This window comes from Lactuca sativa, chromosome 5, assembly GCF_002870075.4.
Source record: "Lactuca sativa cultivar Salinas chromosome 5, Lsat_Salinas_v11, whole genome shotgun sequence".
NCBI classification, from domain to species: domain Eukaryota; kingdom Viridiplantae; phylum Streptophyta; class Magnoliopsida; order Asterales; family Asteraceae; genus Lactuca; species Lactuca sativa.
The window spans coordinates 227725040-227741828 of NC_056627.2; positions in this window are offsets into that span (position 1 = coordinate 227725040).

Sequence of the window (16789 nt, forward strand, 5' to 3'; positions counted from 1 at the left end):
CTCGTCAATTAGAGAAACATGACATAATAGAGTGTCACGTATTATTGCATGGTTGATTCACCATCTTATTTGTGAGACCTTGGTATCCAAGACACAAATAGAGGATGTACATATCCAAGATTAAAATGCATTACCTACCAAAAATAAATTTCTGATATGATTGTGGTATCCCTCTTTATAAAACGAATCTAAAATGTAGATCTTATGCTTAAAATAAATTAAGGAATTATTTAAGGATAGTTTTAACAAACTAAACTATCTCTCTCGTTTTGTAGATGTCGAGTGTCAATAGTCTTCCTCTTCCTCCTCATCCTCCCACCACTCCAAACTTTTCCCACATTTATGTTCTATATCGAGAGAAGCTTAGTGGTGGGCTAACTATTTGAGGTTGTCATATCCCTAAAATCATTCAAACTCAAAGAAGGGGATCGGTATGTTCTCATGTTCAACCCATGAAGGGAAACATAGATCGATTCGAGAACCTTGATGTTGTCGTGAGTAAGAACCTATAATTGGATCTTATGATAGGTTCTCTCCTATGTTCTTATGATAATTTCATCATGAGTTATCATTTGAATAGTTTGGACAAGACATTGAAGGAGATCTAAAATCTCCTCCAAATAACTAAAGCTTGTGTAAAGACCTTGAAGGGAAACTTGAATATATTCCCAAAGTGGAATAAGGGACAAGGAGATACATCATTTCCATTGGTGAGTGATCCAAAAGAAGCAATGTGTTTCTGTTGTTTCGTCAAGGGGCATTAGAAATGAAGCTGCCTGAAGTACTTGAAGTATGAAAAGGTTTAAGTGACTGGATTTAATCTAGGTACTTATATGATCGAAATTCATAACACTACAACATCTAACTCATGTGTTCTTGATACTTCATGTGGCACTCACATATGATCAGTGTTTTGCAGGGACTAAAGGCAAGAAGGAAGCTTAAGCATGGAGAAATGAATCTAATCCTAGGGAATAGGCAAGCGTTGCCTATCTTGATGGTTGGAGAGTTTGAGGTAAAGCTTAGTAGGGATTTTTTTTATTAGTTTAGTTAATTGTTTTTACTCTTTAGAGATATCTAGAAACAATTTTTCATTTCATGCATTATATAAACAAGGTTTTTAGTTTTCATATGACAATGAAAAGGGTGATATTCTAGTTTATAAAGGTGGTTGTTTAATGTTTAAGGTTTCTTCTCACAATGGTGTGTTTGAAAGTATTATTTTTGTTCCTAATGATAGTAGCAATGTTAACTTAAATACTGATTATTCAAATAGTTTAGACAAGTTGTGCTTATGCCATTTGTGAGTTGGCCACACAAATAAGAAGCGCATCACAATGCTCAAATCGGAAGGAATCTTTGTATTATTTGACCTCAAATAGGATGATGTTTACCAATATGTTTTGTTAGGAAAGACAACTAAGTCACTATTCCTAGGAACATGTGAAAGAGCTAAAGGATTATTGGATCTCATACACACAGATGGGTGTAGGGCCTTTAAATCCTCCATAAGGGATGGTAAATACTACTAAGCTACATTTTCTGATGATTTATGAAGATATCGTTATGGTTTTCTGATTAAACATAAGTAGTATACTTTTGAATAGTTCAAAGAGTATCAAAATGAAGCAAATAATCAATTAGGTAGGAAGATAAAGGTTCTCTCGTCCGATAGGGGAGGGGAATACCTTAATATCAATTTCTATGACTTTCTTAGAAATTATGGAATAGCTTCACAATTAGCTAATATAAGGACACCATAATTAGATGGTGTTTCTGAAAGGAAAAATCGAACCTTGTTGGATATGGTTCGATCTATGATGATTCGGGCTTCATTACCAATTATGTTTTAGGGGTATGCAATTCAAACATTAGACCTTATCTTAAATCTTGTCCTAACTAAGAAGGTTCTGAAGACACCTCATGAGATATGGACTGGAAAACTTCCATCACTTAATAACATCAAGCCATGCGGTTGTGAGGTTTTCATTCGGATCAAAACCCAAGACAAACTCAAATCCCGATCTAAGAAGTATCATTTTTTCGACTATCCACAAAAAATGTTGTGGATATTTGTTTTACAGACCTAGTGAAAAATTGGTGTTTGTAGCCCAAAAAGGAATGTTCCTTGAGAGAGAGAGAGAGAGAGAGAGAGAGAGAGAGAGAGAGAGAGAGAACTTATATCTTATGGAGTTAGTAGGGGTAAAATTAACCTTGAGGAATTACAAGAGTCAACCTCCAACAAACCTATAGCTGGCACTAGCTCACAGCCAAAGGTTGAAAAACATGTTGAACCAAATGACATTCCATTAGGTCTTCAAAGATCTAGTAGGGATGGCCAACTTCTCGAGTTTTATGGTCTCCATATAAATATAGACGGAGAAACATTGATCAGTGATTGGACATTGGTCAATATGGAAGAACGAACTAACTACAAGAAAGCTATAGCGGGCCCTGAGGCTGCAGGCGGAAAGAGGCAATGCACAACAAAATTCAATCCATGACAGACAACCAACTTTGGAATTTGATTGAACTAGTACCTGATATTAAGATAGTAGGCTATAAATGGATCTTCAAGAACAAGATTGGCATGGATAGGAATATGCACACTTTCAAGGCTAGACTAGTTTAAAAGGTTTCACTCGAACCAAAGTCATTAATAATGAGGAAATATTATTACTAGTATCCAAGATGATGTTTATTAAGATAGTTCTTGCTATAATTTCTTAACATGATTATGGGATACAAAAATGATGTTAAAACAACTTTCCTAAGTGGGAACTTTCATACGATGCGTACATGACACAACCTAAAGGGTTTGAACATGCCAAATATACAAATAAAGGGTGTAAGCCTGAAATGTCCATCTATGGACTTAAACAAATGTCATGATGAGAGAATTTGTTCTTTCACGAGAAAGTCAAAGCATATATCTTTACTATTAGAGCTAGTGGGAGTGATGTTGTCTTCCTAGTGTTATACGTTGATTACTATAGTTTGAATGATTGGACTCCATAAAGTTGGCAACTAAATGGATCCTTAGGGTCTCCTTCATGGACATATGTTCTAGATTTGGTTTTTAATTAAGTCTTGATGTTATGCATGGGGTTTTGGGTCCCATTTCCTCCGTTTTGAGATATCTTCGACACAAGCATGCATTGGACATGCATGCCTAAAAATCAATGATTTTGATGATGGTTGGAATGTAATAAGGCCTTCTAGAGAGTATAAATGAGCTACTTGAAGGATAATGAGCTTAATGTTTTAAGTTGGTCAGGACAGTTCCCTCAACATAGAGATTTAGCCTCTACAACATGGCGTTAGGTGGTCCTTGTGACTGTTTTGTCGTGAAGTCACCACGACGTGGAAAATGCTTAGCCACAACGTGGCCACCAACTTATGGACTTTTGATCATTGACTTTCGAGTTTTAGATGATGCATATAGATCTCAATAATATATGTTTTTTTTTATCTTTCATGTAGAACTTGGGTGAATATGAAGTATGTAGAAGCGGTGATAATCAAGCTGAGGTGAAGTTCAAGGGAACGCGCTGGGAAGTCAACCTTGACAAAAGAAAATGTGGTTGTCGAGTGTGGCAAGTTACAGGCATTCCATGTGTACATGCAGCGGCTTTTATTGCTTTTACAAGGGATGCTAATTAGGACCAATATGTTGATCAATATTTTAGTATAGAGAAATTTAAAGAAGCATATGCTTTCAAAATTACTCTGATGCCCGGAAAGGATCAATGGATTAAAAAAGATAGGGAGAAAATTTACCCACCTCTCATGAAAAGACCGCCTGGAAGACCCAAAAAAATAGAATTAAACCCTCGGATGAGCCTAAAAGAAGGCACACGTGTTCGCGATGTGGTGAGTATGGACACCGTGAATTACATTTATTTTGTCTTATTTTATCCCTATTTTATAAATAGATATCAAAACATATACAATGCTAATATTGTTTTTATTTATTTTAGGAAACGTGGAATGAAAACAAAATCTGGTGGTAGCTTAGGAGTTTCAGGGTCCATGTGAAAAAAATTGATGACAATAGTTGGTTCATTTAAGAATTTTCTTATTTTTATTGATTACAAGTTGTAAGATGATGCTAAATAGGTTTTTCTAAAAAGTACGTTGCTAGAAATAGTTTGTTTAGAAAGTAGGATGGTAAAATTGTTTTTCTACAAAGTATGTTGCTACAAATACGTATGTTTACAAACTATGTTGCTAAAAAGATTTGTCCATAAAGTATGTTGCTAAAATTTAAAACAACAGGGACCAAACTGTAACTAAAGCAAAATTTTTTAAAAAAAAGACAGGGACTATACTGTAATTATTGCTAAACTAAAAACAACATGCACCAAAATGTAATTAATGAAAATTTTAAAACAACATGGACCAAACTGTAAGTATTGCAAAATTAAAACCAAAAATGAACAAACTGTAATTATTGCAAAACTAAAAACAACAGGACCAAATTGTAATTAATGCCAAATTCAAAACAACAAGGACCAAACATGTAAGTAGTGTTATTAAACAGTACAAAGATAAAAACATGGGCTATTGTAATTAATAGCATCGTACTTACACATCATCTATTACAATATCAGAGATGTATTTCATACATTACATTACATGCTCCTAACAAGTTGCATTAAACTACTAAAAAGACTATATTAACAACTAAAAAGACTATATTAACATAAAGGGCATCCTCTATACGAATACATTCACTCGATCGATTTGGAAAGAAGGACTAGACGCAAAAAGACTTCGTCTGCTCGTGTAACTCCTCTACAAAAGCCTGACCACTTTCTTATTAATCACTACATTTCTCATTTCTTTCTTATTAATCTGTCGTTAGATGATCTAAATCATGAATTATCTGCAAAACACAACAAAACAATAAGTTATTAACTGAATAAAGTTTAATTTTGTAAAATAATAATTTTTTTTCTTTATCTACCAATTTAAAATTCATTTACATCTCTAACTGTACATAACAAACAACTTCAGAATTGGAGGTAGACTGGAACCAACAAATGCAGAATCTAATGAACAAATGGAATTGAATGACAAAAGAATGGAATTGGATGGAATAAGCAAGGTAATGGAATGAGTTATTACATTCCAATACATGAAATAAGAATTTATTCTATTACCTTCTAAATCAGCCAAAAAACCAAGACTTGACTTGTAGTTTTTCAAGAAATCTGTAGGTCTCCCAGGCGAAAAAGCCCCTGGCTTTCCTGCTGATTTGCCTAAAGAACCTCCATAATAAATGAGTTCGCAAGAAAGCTAAATACATGCAAACAACAATTTTCTGCAATAGTAAAGGACAATTACATACCATCAAAGTTCAAACACAACAATAATGCCCAAATCATGTAGTAAAAATCTCCTTATATTGTTGATGGTATAGAAAACAGGAATAAAGAATGAGCATATACCTGTAGAAGAAATCTCCAACAAAAATGTACAATCTTGAGCAATATGATTCTTGATTTGTTTGTAGTCATCTTCAAGCTCATCACCAGTGAACCCACCAACCACTCGAGATGAAGTGTAAGGAGTCCCTTTCTGAACTAATGGTGCCACCACTGTTGATCTGAATATCTCTTTTGCATTTTGGGTATAGTCCTCAGAAGCATAAGCACGTAAGCAATTGTATACTGCATTTTCATCTCTGTGTATCAATCCATCTACAAAACAGTTTCCCAAAATTGTGTCCAGCAATAAGCTATCAAATACAACATAACTAAGTTGATTGTAAAAAGAATTTGAACAATTGAAACTAGGAACCCTAAAATCGAAATTGAAGTGATGGAAATTAGGAATAGGTTGAAGTCAATTTTACCTGATGTGATGATGTGAGTGTGCGACAACAGTGGGGGGAGGAAGAAGGATGTTGTGTGTTGCGGTCGGAAGGAAGACGTGATTACGGAAGGACGATGCGACAGCACAATGAAGTTGTGATCGATAATCCCTTGTGAACGTCTGCGCCATGTGCATTGCAGTTAGTTAGCGCAATGAGCAAAGAATTTCGTATCCTTCCAGATACGTGATCAGCAAAAGAGTTAGATAGTTGGGTCAATTATAGTCGATCCAAGTTTGCAAAAGGGTTTTTAGTATTGAAGGGCAAATTAGTCAATTGGCATTATGTTTTTAAATTAAAATGATTATAAAATATAAAACTGATTAAAAACATTTTAAAAATCATTAAAAATTAAATTTGGGAAAATATGATATTTTAAATGTTAAGAAGGATATATATGATATTTAGATTTAATGTCGGGTAAATATGATATTTTACAGCTTAATAAGGGTATACACGAAATTTCCCCTTGTTTATTTGTTTGCATGTGTCGACATATTGTTGTCAGGTTGAGGTGGTCATGCTATTTGTTGTAAGCCAAGATACTCGGGAGGTCCTATTTTATTGTAGTCCTGGCGAGGTGGTCCAGTCCGAATGTAGGCCCAAGGGAGAGGTCCAACTATTGTAGGCCTTAAAAGGCGGTCCAGCAGACTATAGGCACAATAGAGCGGTCTAGGCATTGTAAAGGCCTTGCAAGGCAGTCCAGGTAGGTCGAAGGCTGATTAGTGCATGTATTATATGTGTATTGTTGTATGGGGTATTTTGGGGCAACTCACTAAGCTCTGGCTTCCAATTATGGACTAAATATTTTTCAGGTACTTATCGGATGGTGAAGGCGGGACTATACACAAGCACATCAGTTGTTTTATGATTTGAGATTCTGCAATGTTTTCCTTATACTATGATTTTGAGTTATGATTTATGAATAAATCGTTTGACTCGAAAGTAATTGCATCAAAATGGGTGTTTTTTCTCTTTAAAAAATGAAAATTTTTACTATGGATTTTGGGACGTTACAAGTTGGTATCAGAGCCGAGGTTTGAGCGCTTTGGATGAACACTTTTGTGATTCAAAACTCAAACTAAGGATTTGATAAATATTTATAAACTTTTTTCCAAAAGTAATGAACTTAAAGGACGGAAGGAAGATGTGTTGTGTACATTCAGCTGGAGCTCAACAAAGTGGTCTCCCACAATATCCATACTGGTTATATATCTTTTGATATGAGAATTGTTAGAAATGCATAATACTTGATAGGGAAAGGATCTTTCAGGAATTGCATGTTAGATTTTCCTGATATTTGGGATGCCTTATATCGTAGGTATATATTGGTTGACTGATTGTTTGACAGTTGCTTGTTTTGTGCTATTTGAAACCTATATTGATATTATTTAACTATTATGTGAGTACGTTAGGATTGCATGCACCTAGGATCAGATAGTCCCAGATTGTCTGATTTGTCCTATTGCGTAGCTCTTGTTTGAGTCCAACTGTTTTAGTGTTGGATCTCTCAGTCGAAGGATACCTATTTCAAGTTGTGTGTAGTTGGTATTCATATGTTGGTTGGTTAATATTGATAAAAATTATTTCCAACGGGATTTCAGGGTATGGTGCAATTCTTAGTGACATATGTAAGGTGTTATGGTAAGCTAATGCATGCATATGTGTGAGAAGAGTCCTAGGGTGAAAATATAGGAAGCGAAGATTGCAGATCATTTAAGCGTACAGGTGTGTCTTAGTACACCTGGTTGTGATCGAGTGTAATGACCTAAAAGTTTGGGATGATTCCTTAAACAAATACGGATGGGTAAGGAAGGTAGTGTGGGCTCGTACTACTGGAAGCATAGGATCCATACGAGGATCAGGAAAAAGTCACAAGGTAGCTAGAGAACTAGTCATTGGTAGAGAGGATGGTATAAGACTAGGGTTAGTTATAGCCTGTCCTCATGTTTTCGTACTTTTGGTTATGGTTTCTCTGGGTGAGGGTAAAGTTAGTGCTTTTTCAGGCCCAAGTGGCCATGACAGCTAAGACTTGAAGGGTACGGATCTAAACGTGCTAATTGATCTTAAGGTGTCGAAGACATTGTTATATGTAGCGAGAGTTTGATTCTAAGGACTCATGTAGGAAGAATATGATGATTGACCTAAGGATGGGTGGTTGGTTGATGGCGTGCGATGTTTTTCATTACGAAGTGGTTATGTTACTCCAACCTCCCATGTTTGACGGTGAAGGGATCCGATGTGTGTCATTCAATACATATAACAAAGGGAGGGTGTTCCCCGCATCATCTTTTGCCACATGGAGGTATCATTCGATTCATGATGAATCGGTTCCGTCTTACATCATGGGAATGTTCAAGACTCGACTGTTCTTTGAATTCATTGGCCGAGATGAAGACTAAGCCACAGATTGGAGGTATGGCTTAGAAAGAGAAGATCAATTGGTTACATTGTAGATCGACGAATTGGTTCTAAAGGTCGGGCTACAGGTTCTTCAGAAGAAGGGATACTTGTGTGTAACTGAGCGCCAATGACAGACTGGGTATTCAGGGTTGTGTTATTCGATCAACGGGTGTAGAGAGCCACATTTGGAGTGACAAGCGGAGAGAGGATGTAAAAAGGGGTAACTATCATAAGGTAGTGGAGAGATGTTCTATTCTAGGTAAAAGAGTTCTATTTCTATATTGGGATTACCGGGGGAGTTGTTTGACCATCTGTAAGGGATTCTTGAAGCTTCAGATAAGGATGAGGTTGTAGATAACACTTCAAATGCACATTTTGGTTGCGCGAAGTTCAGTTTGTAAGGATCCTCGTCAATCGAATGGTAATCTGATCGATTTTGCTAAGATTGAGGTGGCAATGTCTGTAACGCCCGTAGATCCGGGCTAGTCAATTTAAAGATAATAGGGGTCGAAAACGACTTTTCAACAAAAGATTATTTAGAATAAATAATCTTAACTTAGCTATATAATATGTCTCAAGGGTTACGTACATATAAAAAACGCCGAAATCCGAGTTATAACGAAGAAGTTATGGCTCATCGAAATTTTACGCCAAAACCGGCACGACACCGGGAGACGTAAATAGTGAATTTACGATAGAGTGATTTTTAGCATTGGCGATCTAAATGAAAGTTGTAGAATATGTTAAACCAAGAACATCCATAAAAAGAACGACCAAATCTGAATTCGTATGAGGAAGTTATGAATTTTCTAAGATTTTGCATAGCAGTGCACGACCTGAAACTCGAATTTTAATTCGGGCGGTTTTTGGCTTACGCGACATAAATGAGAGTTGAAGATCTCATTAATAGGAACTCAACAGTAAAAAGACAGACGAAACGGAGTCCGTATGGGGGAGTTACGAATTCTTCGCCGTCATTTAACAGTCTAATCTCCTCCTACTGTTAAATTTAAGATCGGTCGAGAATTAGCCGATGAAGTCTAAATGAAAGTTGTAGATCGTGTTTTTACCTACACGTGGATATAAAGAATGTCAAAAATGGAGCTCGTATGCGAGAGTTATAAATTTTTGAAAATCGGATGATTTCCACCCTGTGTGCGATGTCACGTATCAGCACCAGGCTACGCCTGGCTGTAGCCAGCCTGGCTCACGACGTGAATATTAAAAATTCACAACGTGAACCTTCCTCCAGCCTATATAAATAAGTGGTGAGGCCTCCATTCATTCCTCACACCTCCCCTCACTTCCCTCTCTCTCTAGAACTTCTCTCTAGCCTCGAAACCCCCCGAAAGCCTAGGGAACCTCCCTAGCACGAGGCGGAAGCCCCGGAGTGCCCAGAGGCTTCGAGAAGAAGAGCCTTTCGACTCGGTAACGCTGCTCCAGCGGCGCACGGTTTTGAGAAAAACTCACTGTAAGTGAGCTACGCCTACACTATTTTTAATATAGTTATTTAATTATAGTAACGTTATTAGGAACTTATAATAAATACTTGGGCTATTATTATGGGCTATATAAGTATTATTTAATGCTTATATAATAGTAATAATAGCTAGACTATTAATTAGTCGCGGTTAATGTTAGACTAAACCTTAGTGTTATTGACTAGGTTTTGTTGAGGAATATTATTTTAAGAGTAACGTAGTGCTGTCCGAGTGCCGAGTCACCACCTAATCAAGTGAGTGCATAGTCCCTTTCATGAACATGATTTTAATACAAATATTGATTGAACGTATTAAATATATGTTTATGTGCGAATTATTTGATGTTTTCTGAATTACATGTTAAAGAACATACCCGATTATTTATAATGATTTAGGTTAATGAGTAAACCTAAAATTTGTTATGAGGGTCTTTGGGTAGTATCTCCTTGTGAGTACGAGTGAGATAATACGAGGAATAGAACCCTTAAACATGTCATTGATCCAGAAGCACGGATTAGACATAGTCATTTGTCCCTAGTCCGAGAGTATGGATTGGACTCAGTCAACTGTCGTTAATCCGAGAGTATGGATTAAGATATAGTCAGTTGTCCTTAATCCGGGAGTATGGATTAAAACATAGTCAGTTGTCCTTAGTCCGGGAGTATGGACAGGACATAGTCATCTGTCATTAATCCGGGAGCATTGATTTAGACACATACCAATTGTCCCTCATCGAAGAGTATGGAATAGGTACAATCAAGGACTCGAGAGCATGGATTAGATCCGGAGTAAGAGGTAAAATTTAAGGTCCGTGAGTATGGATAGTCTCGTTGTGAGGACTGACGGGGTGGGGTAAGACTTGATTATATATATGGGGAAATCGTATGTTGTGTGAATATATATATATATATATATATATATATATATATATATATACATATATATATATATATATATATATATATATATATATATATATATATATATATATATATATAACATTGTGGGATTGAAATCCCTATGTACTCACTAGGTTTTCCAACCTGACTCACTCAATTTATTTATATCACAGGTGTTGATATGAAGTCACATTACATTGAGAGTTTAAAAAGAGATGTAGATCACTAGTGATAATGAATGTAAGGTTTGTTTATGCTTATGTTTCTGTATTGGCGATGACATCCCAAATGTTTTATAATGAATAAAAATACTTTTCGTCGGAAATGCTTTGATAACTTATTTATCATGTTTTACTAGGAACAAGTTCCGCAACATATTTATTAAAAGAGGTACTCTGATTTTTATAAAACATAAACAAAATCGGTCTTTTCCGGCCGTCAAAATGGGGATGTCACAGTTGGTATCAGAGAATTAGTTTAAGCGAACTAGGAATATGGATTTATTTCTAGACTTAAACTTAGAATGCTAAGCGATGATTGTGAGGTGTGAGCACTAGCTTATTTTAGGAATTGTGCCTAAAATGGTTGTATGTGCTAAATGTTTGTGCTTGATATGCTGTTAGTTGTTCGGATCTATGGTCTATTGCCGACCGCATCTGGAAACCTTATGTGTTTAGGATTCTAAGCGTTTAACTACGATAAGCGTTTAACTACGATATTAGAACTAGCATATAAATGTTTTGGAGTGATAAGGATGATTTAAACGTCAATCCTAAATAAAGATCTAGATTCACCTTATTCGGTGCATAGAGCAGGACGGCAAGGACCCGTAGCAGAAACGTGAATGCAAATGGGAACCGAGATCAGCCCCCAATGATTGAGCAAATACCTGTTGTAGTAGCCGCTCCTGAGTCAATCACGATGGCCGGAGTTCAAGCGTTGATCCAGATGATGTTGGATCGTCAAATGGAGGAAACAAGGCGTTTACTTCAACAAACTCGAGAGGAACTTACGATGCCTATTGAACAGCCCGAGCTGAATGACGGGCATTCTGAGGAAGGGAACGACAGCAGGACCGTTGGTCAAGCTGATCCATCGGTGATTAGGAGGAACAATCAAGATGAAGGAGTCGAGAAGAATGGATGCAAGTACAAAGATTTTCTAACTTGCAAGCCATCGACTTTCACTAGGAAGGAAGATCCGACTGGAGTCATGGATTGGATCTCAGAAATGGAATTAGCCTTCATGACATGTGGTTGCAAAGGCAAGCTACAAACCATGTTTGCAGTACGACAATTCAGAGGAGGCGTTGTTCGCTGGTGGAACACCCTGAGGAAGACTTTAAGCCCCAATGAGCCCCTGCAACTAACATGGGCAGAGTTTTTGGTGCAATTCAAACGTGAGTACTGCTCAGCCCAAAACCTGCTCGAGCTAGAGAACCAATTCGTAAGTTTGAAGAAAGGAAGCATGTCCATCGATGAATACACCAACAACTTCACGGACAAAAAGGAGTTTGCTTTGTGCCTTGTCCCAAACGAGCTGACAAAAGTTGACAAGTACGCAAAGGGACTTCCCTAGGAGTATGCGGTACCAGTACGTCAAGCACCTACTCTGGAGGCAGCTATCTGGGCTGCCAAGTCTGTTGAAGATATGATCAAGGGAAGAGCCGCCAGCAAGATGGAGGTTGGCAAGAAGAGAATGTTTGAAGGATCTTCAAGGTCCGAAGAGAAGGGAAATTCTCAAAGTATGCTTCAAAGAACTTCGAAGAAGGAACGCAATGGTGTGACAAGTGCAGAAAGAAGCACATCGGGAAATGCTCTAAAGAGATGACCAGCTTTAAATGAGGGAAGGCTGGTCATTATGCCAACGAATGCACAACCAAGAAAGAAGTTTGCTTTAAGTGTGGCGAAGAGGGACACTGTCACACCCCCAAACCAAGGATGGCGGAAACGTCCGAGGGTGGAGGACTTCATGTAGAGTATCACAACAACGAGTATAATAGCGCTCAAAGTAAATACAACCATCATAAATATAATTGAAAAAGTTACACCAAGGTATATGTTTACATGATTCGAATCAATTACATTATGATACAAAATGAACTGTTTGACGATTTATCGTCCCATCCTCAAAACGTTGTTGATTTCCTGTTTTCACTGAATTCCTGAGAATACAAGTAGTTTTGAAAAGTGTCAACACAAAGGTTGGTGAGTTCATAAGAGATTTTGTTGGAGAAGTAAACCGTTTTCCTTGTAAAAGCGATAGAATATGTATCCAGAAAATCCGATATTTTCTTTATAAAAGTTATGTAATGTAGTCTTATAACCGAAGACCAAAATGTATAAGTAACCTCTCTTACTAATAGAAAATGATATGTGTTTAAAATTGACATAAACGCGCTTGAATTAAATGAAATTCCCGTAAATTCTTATGTTTGTTAACACTTTATGTATATGTAGTCCTAAATCCCAGGACCGAGAAAATAACAAGTATTGTCCATACTTAAAGATATAAATGTGGTTTCAAATGATGTGTAGTCATAAATACCAAAACCGAAAGTGTACAGTAATATCTGTACTTATTGAGATAAAAAGTGATTTTAAAATCGACATAAAACCCATTTAAGTTTTATAAAAATCCCGTAAACTTTATGTATTGTTATATCCCTATGTAAGTCGCTATAATCATACTATGACTAAATGAACCTGCCACGACGTTTCTCAGGCGTCGTAAAACTGAAATGACATTTGTCACCCGTAGACCTGCAGGTCCCACTGTAGCTAGCAGTAAGGTGTGGGGTGTCAAACCCAATATAGATCTATACACAACTATCACGTTCTCCCTCCAGAAGACTCTGATTATAACTAACAGGAATTATATCCCGCACTCGGACGTACGGAAAGAGATTGTCTCACAATGTAGGTTAACAAGTTTACGAGCTGTGCGTGTGAGTGTAAAAACCTTTCTGTATGAATGTACCCTTTTTGTATGTGTGTGTTATGTGATGTATCATAAACTATACCTATTATAGTTTTATCCAAAATGTTTGTAATATATAAGAACTCTTTTATGAAAGCGTTAGTGTTATGAAATCCATTAAACTATGCTTATTATAGCTTATATACGTGTTCTAAATGAATGAATAATCTTATCATGAATGATTATTTTCAGTTTATGATGATAAAATTTACAAAGAAACACATTCAATACTTAGAATTTATTATTATACACTTTGCTCAACATAATACAAAGTGTTATGAAAATTATATGATGTTAACTAAATTAGACCTTCCTGCACTGTTTTAGAAAAGCCATAGAAAAATCATACGAAGTCGAAAACTAAATCCGTAACTTCTGAGAGTTCCCAAAATGTGTCTAGCTTACTCATAATTTTTATCATGATTTTTAATGATCTCTAACTTGGGTGAAAAGGTCCATAATCACAGACTGGTCTGGATTGGTGTTTGAAATGATAGGCAGTTTTGTAAAATTCACCATAAATTGTAGAAAAATCGTATGGAGATGTGCAAGTAGTCATTTTACAGCTAAGAACTTGAACTACTTACACCTAAAACATTTTTTGAAAACAAAAATGTTTAAGTAATCCAAAACACTCCGTGAATGGAGTTGAACGTTTCTGATGAAGGCTGTTAGAAAAGTTTAGTTATGTTCTCGGTGTTTTAACTTGTATTCCCCCCCTAAAAACTTGAGAAAACGTGAAAATGTAGGGGTATGAACTCACCTTGAATGATTTCAGTAGGTAAGTGTTGAAGAAGAGAAGTGTTCAACCCAAGAACACTTGAAGAATCACTTGAAGATTCGAAGATCTAACAAGAATGTGATGATGTTTGTGTAAGCAATCTATGATTTTGAGTAGGAGGATGTGTAATAATCATAAGAAAGATGATGATACTTACTAATTGTAGGAGAAAAGTCTTGGGGTATGCCTTGAAATTCTCGAATTAGAGAGAAAAAGATGAGAGAGTTTGGAGTGTGGTTCTTGGTAAAAAAAATGAGAGAATGAATGAAGTGTGAGGAGAGAGGATGGATGTTCCAGCCCTAAGAACGTGGGAATAGTTGAAAATAATGAGAAAGGACCTATGAAGTGACTAGGGATGGGCTGGTGGTGAATAGTGACATGGAGTGGGTATGGGAGTGGTTGCTTGTGTCATAGAAATAAGTAAAGTCAACACTCTACCTTTGTACTTCACCCACTCTCTTTTGGATAACGTTTTATCCTTAAAAACATGATTAATTAATAGTTAAGGGTCCTTATATGTTAAAATAAAGTTTTTGGTGAAAATCTCATGTTAAAACAATTAAAAACGGGCCTAAAACGCGAATTTAGTCGAAAACCGGGAGAAAAAGCATTCCCAGCGAGACCTCTCGGTCCTAGGCCGAGGTTCGGTCCCTAGGCCGAGGTTCGGTCCTGGCTGGTGCTGAGCCGGAAGCGAGATGCGAACCAGAGGCGAGATGCGAAGGGTCCTAGGCCGAGGGTTCGGTCCGAAGCTCAGAAGCGAGGGTCAGAAGCGAAGGTGGTCAGAAGGGAAGGTTCGGTAGCCATTAGAAGAGAAGAGGTCAGATCCGAAATGTGTCGAACGTTCGGGTTCGGTTGAGGCACGCAAGGTTCGGGCCCGAGAGGACCTTTCGGGTTCGGTTCAGCAGCCTTCGACTCAGAAGGTTTCGGTTCCTAAGAGGGGTTTCGGTTCCTAAGAGGGGTTTCGGCTCCTTAAGTCCGTTTTTCGCGTAGACTTCCGTTTTTGGGCTGTTTTCGCCAAATTCGAGGGTCGGAATGCCTCGAGTGATTATAGAAAGTTCGGAGAGATTTCGAGAGAGATTTGAAAGAGATTCCACATACTCAGAGAGATTTGGGAGAGATTTGACATACTTGGAGAGATTTCACATATAAAGAGATATTTGGGAGAGATTTCACTTTCTTAGAGAGATTTGGGAGAGATTTGACATACTTGGAGAGATTTCACATACAGAGAGATATTTGGGAGAGATTTCATATTCTTAGAGAGATTTGGGAGAGATTTGACATTCTTGGAGAGATTTCTCATACAAAGAGATATATGGGAGAGATTTCACATTCTTAGAGAGATTTGGGAGAGATTTGACATACTTGGAGAGATTTCACATACAGAGAGATATTTGGGAGAGATTTCATATTCTTAGAGAGATTTGGGAGAGATTTGACATTCTTGGAGAGATTTCTCATAAAAGGGATATGTGGGAGAGATTTCATATTCTTAGAGAGATTTGGGAGAGATTTGACATTCTTGGAGAGATTTCTCATACAAAGAGATATTTGGGAGAGATTTCACATACTTAGAGAGATTTGGAAGAGATTTGACATTCTTGGAGAGATTTCTCATACAAAGAGATATGTGGGAGAGATTTCACATTCTTAGAGAGATTTGGGAGAGATTTGACATTCTTGGAGAGATTTCTCATACAAAGAGATATTTGGGAGAGATTTCACATACTTAGAGAGATTTGGAAGAGATTTGACATTCTTGGAGAGATTTCTCATACAAAGAGATAGAGTGAAAACGATTGAGAGTGGTTTCGTGTGTGATGAATGTGAGTGTCCGGCTTCGCAATGCAGGGTCCGTAAGCCCCGTTAAGCCTTGTTTAAGGATCTTGCATACTCCCGATGAGTATGTAACATTGTTTTATCGGTTTGGCTCTCCACGTACCACCGTTTTAGGTTAAGGAGATCTAGATGTACGCACTTTTCGATTTATGATCTCTCATTAAAATAAAGAGTTGTTTAGAAATTACATAACGTAAACTCTAGTACCTACGGGCAATTGGGTTGACCGGTTTGACTTGTTGACTTTAGTTGACTTTGACTTGACCGAAAATTGACAGTTGTCACAGACACTTCAAGCAAGACTGCCCTAAGAGAGAAGGGGCTACCAAGCCAAATGTGCCGCCAAAGCCAAAGGCAAGAGCATTTCAGATGATCCTTGACGAAGCAGATGACAACGCGAGGAATCAAGGATGAGAACTTCATATCCGAAGATCGAATGATGTAGTAGCCATAATATCGTATGATGTAGCCTGTTAGAGCCATAGTCTAGGGTGAACTTGAACACCTATGTAATCATTTCAAGGAATAA